The following is a 14,546-nucleotide window of genomic DNA, read 5'->3' as shown; positions in this document are numbered from 1 at the left end:
CTTGTGTAGGGCTGACATGTGGCTTCCTTATCTGTCAGAAACTTCAGTCTTAGTCAGTGACAGGGGATGAGCAAGGTCAGATTAGAACTCAGGGGTTTTAACTGCATCACCACCCGACCACATGTCCTGCGTGGAGATACCCGATTGCCTTCCCCTCTAAGACGTAATAGGAAGATGTCACTTACGTGAAATCTTATGTCTCACTTTTCAGGCAAGCATCCATCCTGCTGTTATAAATTATTTAAACAGCTGCTGAGAAATTCTACTTTTGCAGGATCTGCTGAGAATTCACTTTGACCTTGAACTTGATATGTAGCTATTGTCAGAGTGATTTCCCAGGTGACCGGAAGCATCTGGTGTTGCAATGAGGCCGGACTAGAGAGCGCATTTGACAGTTTGCCATCTTGCCATTGTTTTGACATCTGAGTACCACGCAGTGGCAGAGCAGTCGTGTGGAAAGGAAGGAGGAGACGAGAAGTTTTTGATGGGCACAGCATCCATGCAGTGCTGATAAGTCTGTGAGAGGGATGTTTAAGGATGCCCTGGGTCAACTCGCATGAAAGAGATCAGCTGCCTCCCTGTGCAGCCGGTTGGGAGATGATCTTGCCTTAGCTGGCTTTGTGAGCATGAAGAAACTTTCCCCGAGACAGGTAGGGGGGAGGAACAGCCACAGTCTGATTGGCTACTGTTGACCTGTGATGAGTTTCTCATGAGCGTAAGAATTTCAAGGCATCCTTAAGACTGACATGTGTGCAAAGAATTTGCACTGATATAAGGGATAAGGCAAAATCATGGGTCCTAAGGTCCTAACTTCTGATCTGTCACTAACTTATTATTAAATCTTATGCAGAAAGTATGGGCATTGCAGAAATTAGAAATCGACTGTCTGAAACAGAGAGGCCAGTAGAATAAATGAATGAGGAAAATGTTGAGTTCAGCAGCCACTCACCTCCAGCCACTGGTTGCTAAAGTCTAGTTCTTTAGACTTTCCCAAAAGAGCTGGGAATCCAGATTTTATATAAGATCTCCACAATTTTTTTTAATGTTTATTTATTTTTCAGAGAGAGAGAGAGAGAGAGAGAGAGAGAGAGAGAGACAATCCGAAGCAGGTTCCATGTTCTGAGCTGTCAGCACAGAGTCTGACGCGGGGCTCAAATTCACGACCATGAGATTATGACCCGAGCCAAAGTCAGACGCTTAAGCCACTGAGCCACCCAGGCGCCCCAGATCTCTACATTTTTAAAGACAGGCACGTAATTCAACCTTTTAAATAGACCATGAAGACTCCCCCTCCCTCGGCCCCCCTAAAAAACATTAGAGGGAATGAATTGATTCTCTTGGTTTCCATTGTGTGTGTCTTCCAGGATGCAGGGTCCTTCCTTTTTCCCATGCAAAACTAAGGACCAGAAAAGTAACCTCGCTTTCCAAGATCAACTTGCTTTAGTGAACGTTTACCGAGCTACTGAGCGCCCAGTTTAAGCCTCCAGGCAAGGTATCCTGTAAGGATCTGGCTGTGTGAACTTTCACTGTAAGGCCAAGCCATTCCTTTTTTCTGAGCCTGTATCTTTACCTGTAAACGGAACATAAGGACAGTCATCTCCATGGATAACAGTGAAGACTAAAATGACTTTACAAGAAGTGCTTTGAAATGGGTCGGTTCTCACTAAGCGTGAGTTGAATAACATCAGATTTTAAAATGGAACATTGCTGGTTGTTCTTTTTGCCATCTACTGTCAGACTGCAGGGAGAGGTCTTGGGAGGTGAGGTGGGGAGGGGGGATGGGAAGGCAGAGGAGAGGAGGGAAAGAGAGTCTTGTCTGATGCAAGCTTTGGCACTTAATAGGCTGTGCAACCGTAAGCAAGTTGTTCCTTTCTGCTGAGCCCTGATATTTTTGCTTTCTGAAAATCCCTCTTGTAACTTAAGGGTCAACTGGAGAGAATCGACATCTTTCCTATATTAAGTCTTTATTATGACATTTATTCTGGTCTCCTATTAAGTGCTTCCATGGGGTTTCCGAATTTCATCCACAGGAATCTTGCACTTATTTTGCTATGGAATTTTTCATTATCATGTAGCTCTAAATATCTCGTCATTTCTATTGTTATCATCGCACGCATTTATTCAAGAAATGTTTATTTACTCCTTACCACGTGCCAAGCCCTGTGCTCAGCAGTGGACGTTTACTAAAAAACAAGACAGACAGAACCCCTTACCTTAGTGGAATTTATATTCTAGTCGGGAGGACAGCAAAGAGACACAATAAATAGGCAAAAATGCAAAGGACATTAGAAGGGATGCGGCTGTGGAGAGAAATAAAGGAGGCCAGGTGAGGGCAGTGAGAGTTTGAATTTAAATTAATTTTAAAGCAGAGCGGCTAGGGAAGGGGTCACTCTGCAGGTGGCCTGAGGAAGGCGGGGCGCAGATCTATGGGAAAGCAGCGTGCCTGGCAAAGTGAGTGGAAAGAACACGGGCACGGAGGGAGCTGCATTCCTTTCACGTGTATGGGCATCACGGAGACTAGCACGATTTGATCGGGATGGGTAATGGGAGAAAGTGCTAGAAAGAGTCAGGAAGGTAAAGGGGGAGACGGAGTAAGTGGCCTTTCTGGGCTACTGTATGGATTTTGGAAATTATTTTTCCAAATAATCAATTTGTAAGATCCATTTACACTTAATTATTATTATTGTTAAAAAAATTTTTTTAAATTTATTTTTGAGAGAGAGGGAGAGACAGAGCGCCAGCAGGGGAGTGGTAGAGAGAGAGGGAGACACAGAATCCGAAGCAGGCTCTGGGCTCCGAGCTGTCAGCACAGAGCCCAGCACAGGGCTCGAACTCACAAACCGCACAATCATGACCTGAACTGAAGTCGGGTGCTTAACCGAGTGAGCCACCCAGGCACCCCAGCACTTAATTATTACTATTGATACATTTCGACTTACTTCTTTATTCTCTATTTGCAATTCTTTTTTCCTTTCCTTCTTTTTCTTCCTTTACCTCTGTCCTCAGATGGCTTAATAAAATTGCCTTTCCATTGGGGCGCCTGGGTGGCTCAGTCGGTTGGGTGCCCGACTTCGGCTCAGGTCATGATCTCATGGTCCGTGGGTTCGAGCCCCGCGTTGGGCTCTGTGCTGACAGCTCAGAGCCTGGAGCCTATTTCAGATTCTGTGTCTCCTTCTCTCTGTGACCCTCCCCCATCCATGCTCTGTCTCTCTCTGTCTCAAAAATAAATAAACGTTAAAAAAAAAAATTAAAATTGCCTTTCCATAGCACAGATAGAAAAGGACACAGCCTCTGAAAGCAGGCTTTCTGGGTTTGAGTTCTGGCTTCACCACTTTTTGGCAGTATGACCTTGGGTCAGTCACTTCTCATGCCCTTGGCCGCCTACCTGTTGGGAATGGTGACCAGGAGCACTGTCTCCTGGGGCAGCTGTCAGGGTGACCGGAGGCACTTCAACAGCGACTAGCAGATAGAAGGGCCTCAAAACGTGTTCGTTGTTCCTCTGTGGGCTTGAAAACTATGTCTGGGCTGTATTTCTATTCCTTTGACATACACTGTTAATTTTTAAACACGTATATTTTTTAATAATGTGAGAAGTTATTTGACATTTCTTCTTCCTCTTGATACCCACAAAGCCTAACATTCTTTAACTTTCCCTTGAATATTTCCTATTTGTGATTGTTATTTATTTATTTATTTATTTATTTATTTATTTATTTTAATGTTTATTTTTAAGAGAGAGAGAGAGACAGAGCACAAGTGGGGAAGGGCAGAAAGAAGGAGACACAGAATCTGAAACGGGCTCCAGGCTCTGAGCTGTCAGCACAGAGCCTGACATGGGGCTCGAACCCACGAACCGTGAGATCATGACCTGAGCCGAAGTCAGTCGCTTAACCGACTGAGCCACCCAGGCGCCCCTGTGATTGTTATTTAGAGTTTTTTTTTTTTAATGCTTTGTTTCTTGCAGTCATAAGATTACTAAATTTAATGGTATATTGTGACTCTTTCTGGAATTGCCCTGTCTTTTCCCAGGGTTTATCTTTCTTCTTGCTTTAGTGCATTTTCTTTTACCGGTTTTTTTTTGTTTGTTTGCTTGTTTTGAACTTTATTTATTTATTTTGAGAGAGAGAAAGACAGAGAGAGAGAGGGAGAGAGAAAGAGAGAATCCCAAGCAGGCTTTGCCCTGTCAGCACAGTGCCCAATTCTGGGCTTGAACTCCTGAACCACAAGATCATGACTGGAGTTGGACGTTAATCCGACTGAGCCACACAGGTGCCCCTTTTTACCAGTTTTTTTTTTAATTGAAGGTCTTCGGGCATCTGAACGATGGGCTCAGCATTGACCGGGAGCTGTGCAGAGAAGGGAGAGGGGCTCGAACATGCTTGCCACAGCAGATCTGGAGTTGTGGCACCCCAGCTGGGGACGCCAGGCAACAATGCTCCCCACAAAAGGTTTTCCTGAGGGAGGTCAGAGTGGGTCCTTCTACGGGCTGCGGGCCAGCCTGTTTTCTGGAAAGGATTGAATGATGGTTCCCCCAAGTAAGTTTCTAAATCTCAATGCCTGGACCTTGGGACCTTATTTGGAGAAAGGGTCTTTGCTGATATAATTAAGAATCTTGAGATGAGATCACCAGTTGCATAGGATTGGTGGCTCCTGTGTTGGACGGGCAGATGTAGAGCACATCCATTGCCCTGGAAGATCCTTTAACAAGGCTGTTCTTGAGTATGTTGCTTGTATCAGGCAACATTATATGTAAGTGTGTGTGTGTGTGTGTGTGTGTGTGTGTACACCCTCACAGGTACAACACGTAAAATCTCACTGAAGGAATCTCTGAAGAATGCAAAATTACTGCGTCCAGAAGCAGTCCTCAGCGTGCGTCAGGCCGGCCCACGCTCAGGCAGCTTCTTTCTCCCGACCTGTCCAGCTTTCCTCCTCTCCCCTCACTTCTTTTACTGCCACAGAATCCCGTGGGAGGATCTAACAAGAAAGAAGTATCTCCCACTGGCTCTTGAAAATTCTCTGACTCCATATTTTCAATGTTTTTTTTTTTTTTTTTTCAAGAGAACTTTGTTTCTCTAGACAGGGATTCTCCACGTTGGCCATCTCTGTGTGCCTGGGTGCTTTTATTTTCAAGCTCTCTCTCTTCTCTAAAAGTTATTGTCACAAGGTGCCACCGTGACCAATGGGGACTGCCCCATTTGGTCTCTCAGGTGTGTTGGGCTAGAAAAATCCTGAAAGCAATCTGTGAGCATTGACATTCTTCTTTCTGGTCGCATGATGATGATTGTATGAACATCCACCGTCATGGGCTACTCTGTTAAGATTATTCACACAGAGTCGGCAGAATGCTGTGTCTTTCCAGGAGGCCATTACTCATAAGTTCTATTCCTGAGAGGAATACTGTTGTGCAAATAACAAAAAAAGTGACCCATTTAGAAACACATCTGCTTTGGGAAGCCAATTTGCCAGAAATGTGTCTGGTTTTATATTGCCTATCCTATTTTACAGATGAAGAGAAATCTGTATCGTGGCTTTGCTGAACCTTGGTCACTATTAATTATTAATGAGATGGGACTTTGAAAAAAATTCCAATTTCACTTAGAGTCTTGCATAGCATGATGCTTCTGCTTTGACCTCATTTATTTTAACAGTGTTAAACATACTCAAATGTCTGCACCAGGGCCTCCTTACTTTGGAAAGACTTTCCTTCTTTCTCCCAAAGGGTCACATTCTATTGGCTCATATTGCAGAATATTACAAAGCTTTCCTCTAGGACCAGTTTTTGCAAATAGAAGCACCGAAAAGGGTAGTGTCACCTTTTCAGTCTGTGTCTGCTACCAGTCCCGGGAGGTCATTGCTTCAATAGCCTTTATGATGACAACCTTTTGCTTATTAACATTCTCTTTACTGAAAGATGGCGACTGTTCTGTTGATCTAGATCCCCTTCGAGTATTTTCATTATGCTTCTCACCAGCCAGCATCTTGGACAGGAGTACAGAGAATTGTGTTTGAAATGGAGGAGAAAAAATAAATAGAGAAGGAAGAAGCCAACATTGTAATGACTTCTGGTTGTCAGCGTTCTGAAATTAAAAAAAAAAACAAACCCACGTAATTAATTATATCAGGGTTGCTGTGTTTGGACACTTCGTATTCCATATGCTTCATTCATCTACTGTTGGGTTGATTCTTCAGCCGTTATTTCTTTACAGTGACCACACAGATAAGTCTCACTAAAATGAGACTGCAGTGCTTTAAAAGATGTTTATGTTATGAGGAACAGCGACATTCTTGGAGGTAATAATACCATGTTACATTTGTGTAGTGAGTGACTATTTATAGAGCATTTTCCCATTCATTGTCCTACTTTGTCCTGAAAGCAATCTTGTCTTAGCGAGTGCTGTCTTGCACCATGATGGATAGGATGCGACCTTTGCTGCTAAGTGGCCCTGAGTTACAGTTCCATCTCTGTCGCTTTCTAGATATAGGACTGCTACGGGCTGAAGATTTGTGTTCTTTCAAAATCCGTATGTTGAAGCCCTAACCCTTCAGTGGGGCTGTATTAGGAGACGGAACCTCGAAGGCACTAACTGATTACAGTCATAAGGATGGGCTCTGATCTGATAGGATTAATTCTTCCATGATGAAACACTAGAGAGCACAGGCTCTCCCTCTCTCATTCTCTCTGTCTCATTTCTGTCTCCATGCACACATAGGAAGGACATTTGAGGCTGTCTAAAAGCCAGGAAAAGAGCTCTCACCAGAAACAGAACCTGCAGGCCCCTTGATCATGGGCTTCCAGCCTCTAGAATTGTGAGAAAATTGATTTATGTAGTGGAAGCCATAAAACAAAGATCCTGGACACATTCTTGAATATCTGAGCCACTTCTGTATCATAGAGGCCCGAAATGTCAGATCACAGTGCCTCAGAGTCACTTCATTCACTGTTCTGTTCAGTGATCAGCTTCTCAGACAGGCTTTCACTGTCTAAGAGAGCTGCCACTCTCACATCCTATCTCCCCACCTTGTTTCATTTTTCTTTCTAGGACATATCCACTCGACATGATACTATTTTGTTTATTTCTTCATGCCTGTGTACCTCTCCCACCAGAATACAAGGCATCATGAATGGAGGCCCTTGGGTCTCTTTTGGTCTTTGTTGTATCGTTGTAACCTACAAGAGTGCCTGGCACATAGTAGTTTCCAATAAATGTTTGTCAAATACATAGGTTTCTGGAGGGATTAATGGAATGCATATGTATTGAATCTTAGAGAGTGTCTTTCTCATAGTAGGTCCTCAAATGAAGGCAACTATGATTAAAATCATGGCATATGAACACAAATTTTACTTTTACATTTTATCAAAAGGCACTTACTTAATTCCTCCCTATATGCTAGCCACTAAACTAGGACATACAAACAAGTCCAAGGTCACACAATTAATTTAGAAGCTGGTAAAATCTAGATCACTTGGGAGTATGCAGATCTTTTGGAGGTTTGATCTAATCTTTCCATTAATAATTTGTCTGCTTAAATTATCCAAGTTGAAAATACGGCAAAATTATTTTATTTTGCCTCTAGAACCCATCTGCAAAATGAAAGAGAACAGGCAGAAAATTATTTCAAGGCAATTAGAAGACTGTTTTGTATGTATTGAAAGGTTTGTGGTTGTTGCAACAACACAATGATGTGGTTAATGGGAAGAGACCAGATGACACGATAGAAAGATGTAACTAAAAAAATAAGCAGGTGGAAATTTATTGAGGTGGCTACACAAAGAAGAATATTGATGCTCCCAAAAGGAGGTAACAAATTCTCAGTTCTCTAAGGTCTGCCAGAACATAGAGCTGCTCATAGAACTGCCAGAATCATAGTTCTTCCAGGCACGAGACACTGAGAATCTTTAGTTCACTGTTCCCTTAGGGATTTGGAAGTGTTTAATACCTTTTGGGCCACGGTCGTCTACCAATTCCCATTCCCTGGCACCTCACCTTTCCAAAAGCTCTGGTTACAAGTCCATGTTGTTGATGAGGAGAGGATAAGGAATGTAAACCACTCCTGTACATTCTTGGGTATTTGCCAAAAGATTAGGTCAATCAAAGACATCTTCTAGACCAATGAGAGAATAGTTTGGAGACAGTGGGCATTGACCTAGGAGTCTAACATCTGTCAAGTAAAAGCTCCCAAAGAAGTAAAGAACAACTGTGGTAGATTAAATATGTCCACAAATCCTTTGCAGTTCCTCCCATTGAGATATGGAGACTGTTTTTCCAGTCTTGAATCTGGGTTGTTCTTGTCACTTGCTTTGGCCCATAGAAAATGATGGAGATGATGTGTGACTTCATTCAGACTTTAGGAGTTCCTGAGGTTTCCATTTCTGCCTTCTCAGATGCTGCGTGGAGACTCCCACATGATGGATGAAGAAGCCCAGATGAGAGAGTGTTCCAGTTGAGTCCAGGCCTGGCTGACTTGCCCTCTGAAAGCATCTGCGTGAATGACCTCAGGCAAGACCAATGGAAGAGCCAACCAGCTAATCCACAGAATTGTGAGAAATAACGAAATGTTGTTTTAAGCCTTGAAGTTTTTGTTTTTGTTGTTGTTGCTGTTTTTTGAGAGAGAGAAACAGAGTGTGTATCTGTGTACCTGTGAGCAGGAGAGGGGCAGAGGGAAAGAGAATCCCAAGCAGGCCCCATACTGAGCATGGAGCCCCATACTGAGCTTAATCCCATGACCCTGGGATCATGATGTGAACTGAAATCAAGACTTGGATGCTCAACTGACTGAGTCATCCAGGCACCCCAAGCCTTGAAGTTTTGAGGTGGTTTGTTATGTAGTGACAGATAACTAACAGAGGAATAATAAAGGTTAGAAAGACGAGAGGAGATACATACCTGAAGAAAATATATCTGACGTACGTTGCTGAAGAATGGCATGTCTTCTTGAGTATTGCACAGGATGAATTTTTAAAAAGGATTCAGATCTGGATACATCTTAATGCGTCCACTGTCCAAATCCCTAAGATGAAAAGAAAACCGTAAAAATTTCCAGAGCAGAAAACAAACAGATAAAGAACAAAACAAACGCCCCCCTGTTTTCCTAAAAGATTTGTCGTTGGCAGTACTGGATGATAGAGTAAAAGGAGAAATTATTATCTAAGTCCTGATTTAAATAATTTTGATTCTAGAATTCCATACCCAGCCAAACAACATTTAAGTGTAAGAGCAAGAAAAAGAAAATTTAGGATCTGCTAGGACCCAGACAGTTTACCAGCCACAAGCCTTCTCTGAAAGAGTTACTCAAGGATATATTTCAGCAAACTGAAAAGTGAATCAGAGAAAGAGTAACACCTGAGATATAAGAAATTGACAGGTAAACAAAACCAGTCAAACATAGAGTTACCTTATTAATCTTTGATGCCTAACATGGAAAACAATTCATAGTCACTTATCTGGAACCAAAGTCCCGTAGCTTATGACCTGACATATGTGGGACTGGTAAAGTGATGGAGTGCTACATTTCTTTTCCAGTTTAGGGAAAAGTATAAATATTGACTTATTTCATGGAACTATAGAGAACATAGGTTTTGATAAGCATGTTAAAAATGTAAAGGTAATACTGGACAAAGAGCAACATGATGCATAATCTTCTAAACCTCTAAAGTCAAAAATTTGCACCACCACCAAAAACCCCACTTGCTGGTTGATAGAAAATAGAAAATACATCTAACCATTTCAATGGTGCCATAATTATGGATGGATGAATCTCACAAAGATGAATTTGTGAGAGATGGATGAATTTCACAAACATTGAGGTTTGTGTGTAGGCTACTGTACATCTAGCTCAATGTTGAGTACGACGGAAAGACTTAAAATGACACAGAAAATTAACAATAGGAGACAAGAATGTACTATGCTGGGCCTTCCAATTCAACGCAGCCGACTGAATGTGTGTGTTTATCTCCACTCCCTCTCACAGCTCCATTAAAGAGAAGGGAAAAGAAGGTGTGGCTCTACAAAGAGAAAGAAAGAGGAGGCAATGGCAGTTTTCTGAAGCCAGAAATCAGAGAGAAAAGTGGTAAGTGACCCGGCCAACCAGAGAGAGAGGGCATGGGAGCCTGAGTAGAATCCTTGAAACAGATGAATCAACATGAAAACCCTGAGGATTTGAAATGTCAGGTACCTATAAATGTGTAGCTATTGGAAAGCTCAAGACAAAGAGAATCATTGAAGCAGCTGGCTTCCTAGATGCCCTCCTGGCCCCACATATCCAGTTGACTTCCCAGGTATTAGTATAACGCTGGAGATTTATTCTTGGGGAAGGATGAACCAAAGGGTCTCTGAACGGGGCACACCAAGTTCAAGTTCAAAGTGTGAATGCTGTACTGCAGACAGAGGATTAAGTGAGTATTACCTGTCAAAGGGTGAAAATGCTAGAACTTTTTTTTTTTTTTTTTTTGGCAAAAAAGACTTGTAACTCTTAGTTAATTTTCTCTGGTTCCTGGGACATTGATATCTATAGATATTATTAGTTGATGATTCTACCCATGGGAAGGCAGCTCCTCTCCCCTCCCCGCCCCCCCGCCCCCCCGCCCCTTGCCATCACACATACAGCTGAGTTCATGGTAGCTTGTCCCTTTGAGTATGAATGAGTAGGAAATAGATAACAAACAAGGGAATTATCCAGCATGAAAGACAGAGGTCCAAACAAACAAACAAACAGAATAAAGATGCTTGTAGGGAACAGAGACAAGTGTAGGGAGAAGAAGAAAATTCAAACAATTAACTGTAATTAATATTCCTGGAAAATAAGTGAAGAATAACATTTGGGAAACAAAACAAAATATATATAAAAATAGAACATTTAGAAAAGTAAAGCAACTTTGCAAATGAACAATAAGCGGAAATTATGAGGCATAGTCTCTAAAGATAGTTAATATCCACAAAAGGAGAGATCTCTACTCCTATGCCCAAAGAAATGAAAAAAACCCAGTTGTGTCTTAACAAGGAAATTCAAATGAAATTGAGAATATTAAAAATGAACGGCAACCTTGTGGGATTGACTATAACAATCTTCACAGGAAAATTTATGCCTTAAATGCATTTTTATTTAGATGTGTTTACCGAATCTACTTTATTTTTTCTTCTTGGCTCACAGCTAAACTACATTTCCCAGCTTCCTCTGCAGTTAGATGGAACCATGTGACTAAGTCCTGGCCAGGGGAGTATGGGAGGAAGTAATGATGCTCCTTCCAGGCCTGACCTCTGAAACAGCCTGTTTGCCAAAACCTCCTTACTCATTCTTTCTCTCTCCCTTTTCTCATTAGTTGCCCAGATGGAGGGACTCAAGGCAAGTAACGAGTGCCAGTAAATATTACCCTTGCTTCTGTTGCTGTTCAGGCCATTTCCGCTTTCCACGTGGGGATGGTGGTGTGTGCGTGGTGGGGGAGGGGGAGTGCATCATCTAACCCTGGTTCTTCCGCGCTCTTAGTTCCAGACTGACAGGATACCTGGTAGTTTATCACAAAGGGAAAAGCATATTTGAAGTTCTTAACTCAGGGGTGCAGTAGCTTGGAGAGGTTTTTTTTTGTCACAAACTGAAATGCCCCGTGGGTGCGTGTGCGATTCTTTTTGAGAGTCTGAAGCAATTCATTCATGTATTCATTTATCCGTTCATTTACATGTTGGGCATACTTTTTAAGTATCTACCTATCTAATGTACTATACAGGGCGTGGAGACAGACAGGTTTCATGCCTGAATAAGAGAGACAACTAAATGAGTACCTAAGGGGCGCCTGGGTGGCTTAGTGGGTTGAGCGCCTGACTCTTGATTTCCGCTCAGGTCATGATCCCAGGGATCGAGCCCTGCGTCTGGCTTTGAGCTGAGTGTGGGGCCTGCTGGAGATTCTCCATCCCACCCCCCTCACTCCTTCCTTTCCCTCTCTCCTCTGCCCTGCTCCAGAGCTCTCTCTTTCTCAAATAAATAAATGAATAAACAAAATAATAAAAACGTAGATTGTAATAGTCTTATGGTTATAGTCACAGTAAGTTGTGTTAGGAAGAAGCCACTTAGACTCTTTAAAGAGGATAATCAGGGGAGACATAGCATCAAGGGTGGGGACGGGAGCACCCTACAAGAAAGCTCCCTCGGTTCTGCAAGCACTTGCGGACCACGTGGAAGACTTTGGCTTTCATTTTGAGTCTTCAAGTTTTAAAAAGGTCTTTTGGGCTTCGGATGGAGAACAGATTAGAGCAGATATTAAGTAACTGGTGTGAAGAGACAGGATGATTTATGAGAAAATATGTTTGTAATCCGTTAACATGTAATGTCGTATAAGGAATTTCTCCTACTCAATGATATTTTAGTAAAAGAATTTTCAGTCCTAAGCTTGTCAGCAGTGATCTTGTTATGCCCTGTTTGGAAGGGTCTGGCTTTCTGAGTGACTGCATTTTTGTGCTAGAAAAAACAATCTTATTTTCAAGAAATATTATTTACTACGTCTGAGTATTTTAAGCGGCAAGCCGTCCTTGGATTTATCTGAAAATGAAATGTCTCGCTGAATTTTGTGATTTGTGTGTGATTTGATGGGAAAGTTTTAGCCCAATGAGGGGGAATACATGAGCTATTTTTGTTCTCTTATTAGTTTATATTAGAGGCGTTCAAAATAAACCACGCTCTTCTCACTACTGCCATTGTATTCGAACAAAGAACATTCTTTGTTCCTTATACTATCAGGGCGTGTTTGGTAAGGGAAGGAATGAATAGTAATTTGCTCTGAATATATTAAAAAAATAAATAGAAGGTACCTTGCCAAGAGACAGAGAACTAAGAATGACTGCTCATTCAGATTTTGATTTTTGGTTTTTGTTTTTCTTTTTAAATGGCTCATGTCCTTACAAATGGGCCCTGTGGCTGATTCTTCCGTAAGCATGGATAACACTCTGGATTGAACACAAACTATTTGACTATTTAACTCTGGATGCAGTCTCTGTGAAGTCGTTGGTATGTGGTTTTATGCAGTCTGGCTGGGTTGAAAGGTCTCGAAATAGGGATCTTATGACCCCTTCGGTTCCCCAACTCCACTGCTAGTATGGTGGCCTGAGGCACATCTCCTATTACAGCAGGAGGTCATATGCCAGCCCATGAAAATGAGTTCACGTGGCAGAATTGCTGTTTGACTATGGGATTGTTATAGACAGTGATGGGGACGAGTGAGCTCTCCTTGGATCTTGCCAGAATTACAACTCAGTGAAAATGTGATTGGATCTTGCTTCACTTCTGGTCTACTTTTTACAAGAGGTCTATATTTGGTTCAGTGGGTTTTATGTTAGATTTAGTTCAATGACTGTAGCAACACATAGGTTGAAATTAATAATAAAAATATAAGGGGTGCCCGGGTGGCTCAGTTGGTTAAGCATCCGACTTCGGCTCAGGTCATGATCTCACCGTGCCCGAGTTCGAGTCTCGTGTGCGGCTCTGTGCTGACAGCTCAGAGCCTGGAGCCTGCTTAGGATTCTGTGGCTCCCTCTGTCTCTGCCCCTCCCCTGCTCGTGCTCTGTCCCTCTCTCTCAAAAATAAACAAACATTAAAAAATTAAAAAATAATAAAAATATAGCCTTTGGTTGCATCTGTGATTTTGTTAAAAAGTATTTTCCATCAAATATTTAACAGTTTCTTCTTGTTTGTGTTCCAGTCAAATTCTTGGTCTCTGGAGGTGCTTATAATTAAGTAAATGGCCATCTATTTTTTTTTTAGATAGCCATTCAGCCACTGAAGCAGTGTTGAGGCCATCCCCAGCTCTAGGCTCTTGGGATTGAAGCAGGAAAACACGTTAGCCTTGTTCAGAGACCTGGCCTTCATCTGTAATTTGTGGTATAGTACTGTAGAGAAGAGCAATGTATCAGAAGGTGGGCTTGAAAAAAAGGTGTCAGAACGAGAGGATACTGATAAGTACCTGTTATTTTTTTTTCCATTGAAGTTTTTGTGTTTATGTTGCCATTACTGTTTTTGTCTATTTATTTGGAATTAGTCAATCAAAATTTTTTTGTAGTTAACATTTGCGGTCCTCTACTCTTTTGTGTGTGTGTGTTCTTGGCAGGAAAGGATGACCCTGGGTTTTTCTATTTGCTTCTTTATGGGATTTCAGGTAACATGAATCTAAATGGTGACTGTGTGGAGATATTGGAATGGCAATGAAGTGTCACAGAAATAGGGTCTCTTGTTGGGGCTTCTACTTATGTCTTCAGGTTTTTAAAATAAATGCAGAGGGCAAGTAAATACTGAGACACATTTAGCTGTCATTGTAAGTGCAAATAGATCACAGATTTGGACGTTTTTTTGTGTGTTATTTTCTAACCATCAAGAGCTTTGCACATTCATGCTTTCCTATAGCTCACTTTCCCATCTGTCTTTAGGTGCATGGAAATATTGAATGTTTACCCACTTTCCATAAAAGGGTTAAGAGATTACGGGTAGTGTTCTTTTCAAACAAAGAATGGCCAGTTACCCTTTTGGTCCTATTTCGGATTTGTTCAAGCCCTTGTCATTTACAAGCC

At 41.9% G+C, this 14,546-nt stretch overlaps 1 long non-coding RNA gene across 1 annotated transcript in view; it reads left to right on the top strand.

Moving 5' to 3' along the window:
- Positions 1 to 12,055, top strand: part of LOC128777622 (uncharacterized) — a 36,002-nt gene extending 23,947 nt beyond the window's left edge. The window contains exons 3-5 of the long non-coding RNA XR_008422833.1: positions 8,384 to 8,539; positions 9,970 to 10,068; positions 11,318 to 12,055. This is a non-coding gene — a long non-coding RNA (uncharacterized LOC128777622). The remainder of the gene's footprint in view (positions 1 to 8,383; positions 8,540 to 9,969; positions 10,069 to 11,317) is intronic.
- The last annotated feature ends 2,491 nt before the right edge of the window (positions 12,056 to 14,546 follow it).

The sequence above is a fragment of the Panthera pardus genome, unplaced genomic scaffold (assembly GCF_024362965.1).
Source record: "Panthera pardus isolate Hobbes unplaced genomic scaffold, ASM2436296v1 HiC_scaffold_10, whole genome shotgun sequence".
In the NCBI taxonomy this organism is placed as follows: Eukaryota; Metazoa; Chordata; class Mammalia; order Carnivora; family Felidae; genus Panthera; species Panthera pardus.
The sequence above is the reverse complement of the archived record's forward strand: the minus strand, read 5'-3'. Positions and strand labels throughout refer to the sequence as shown.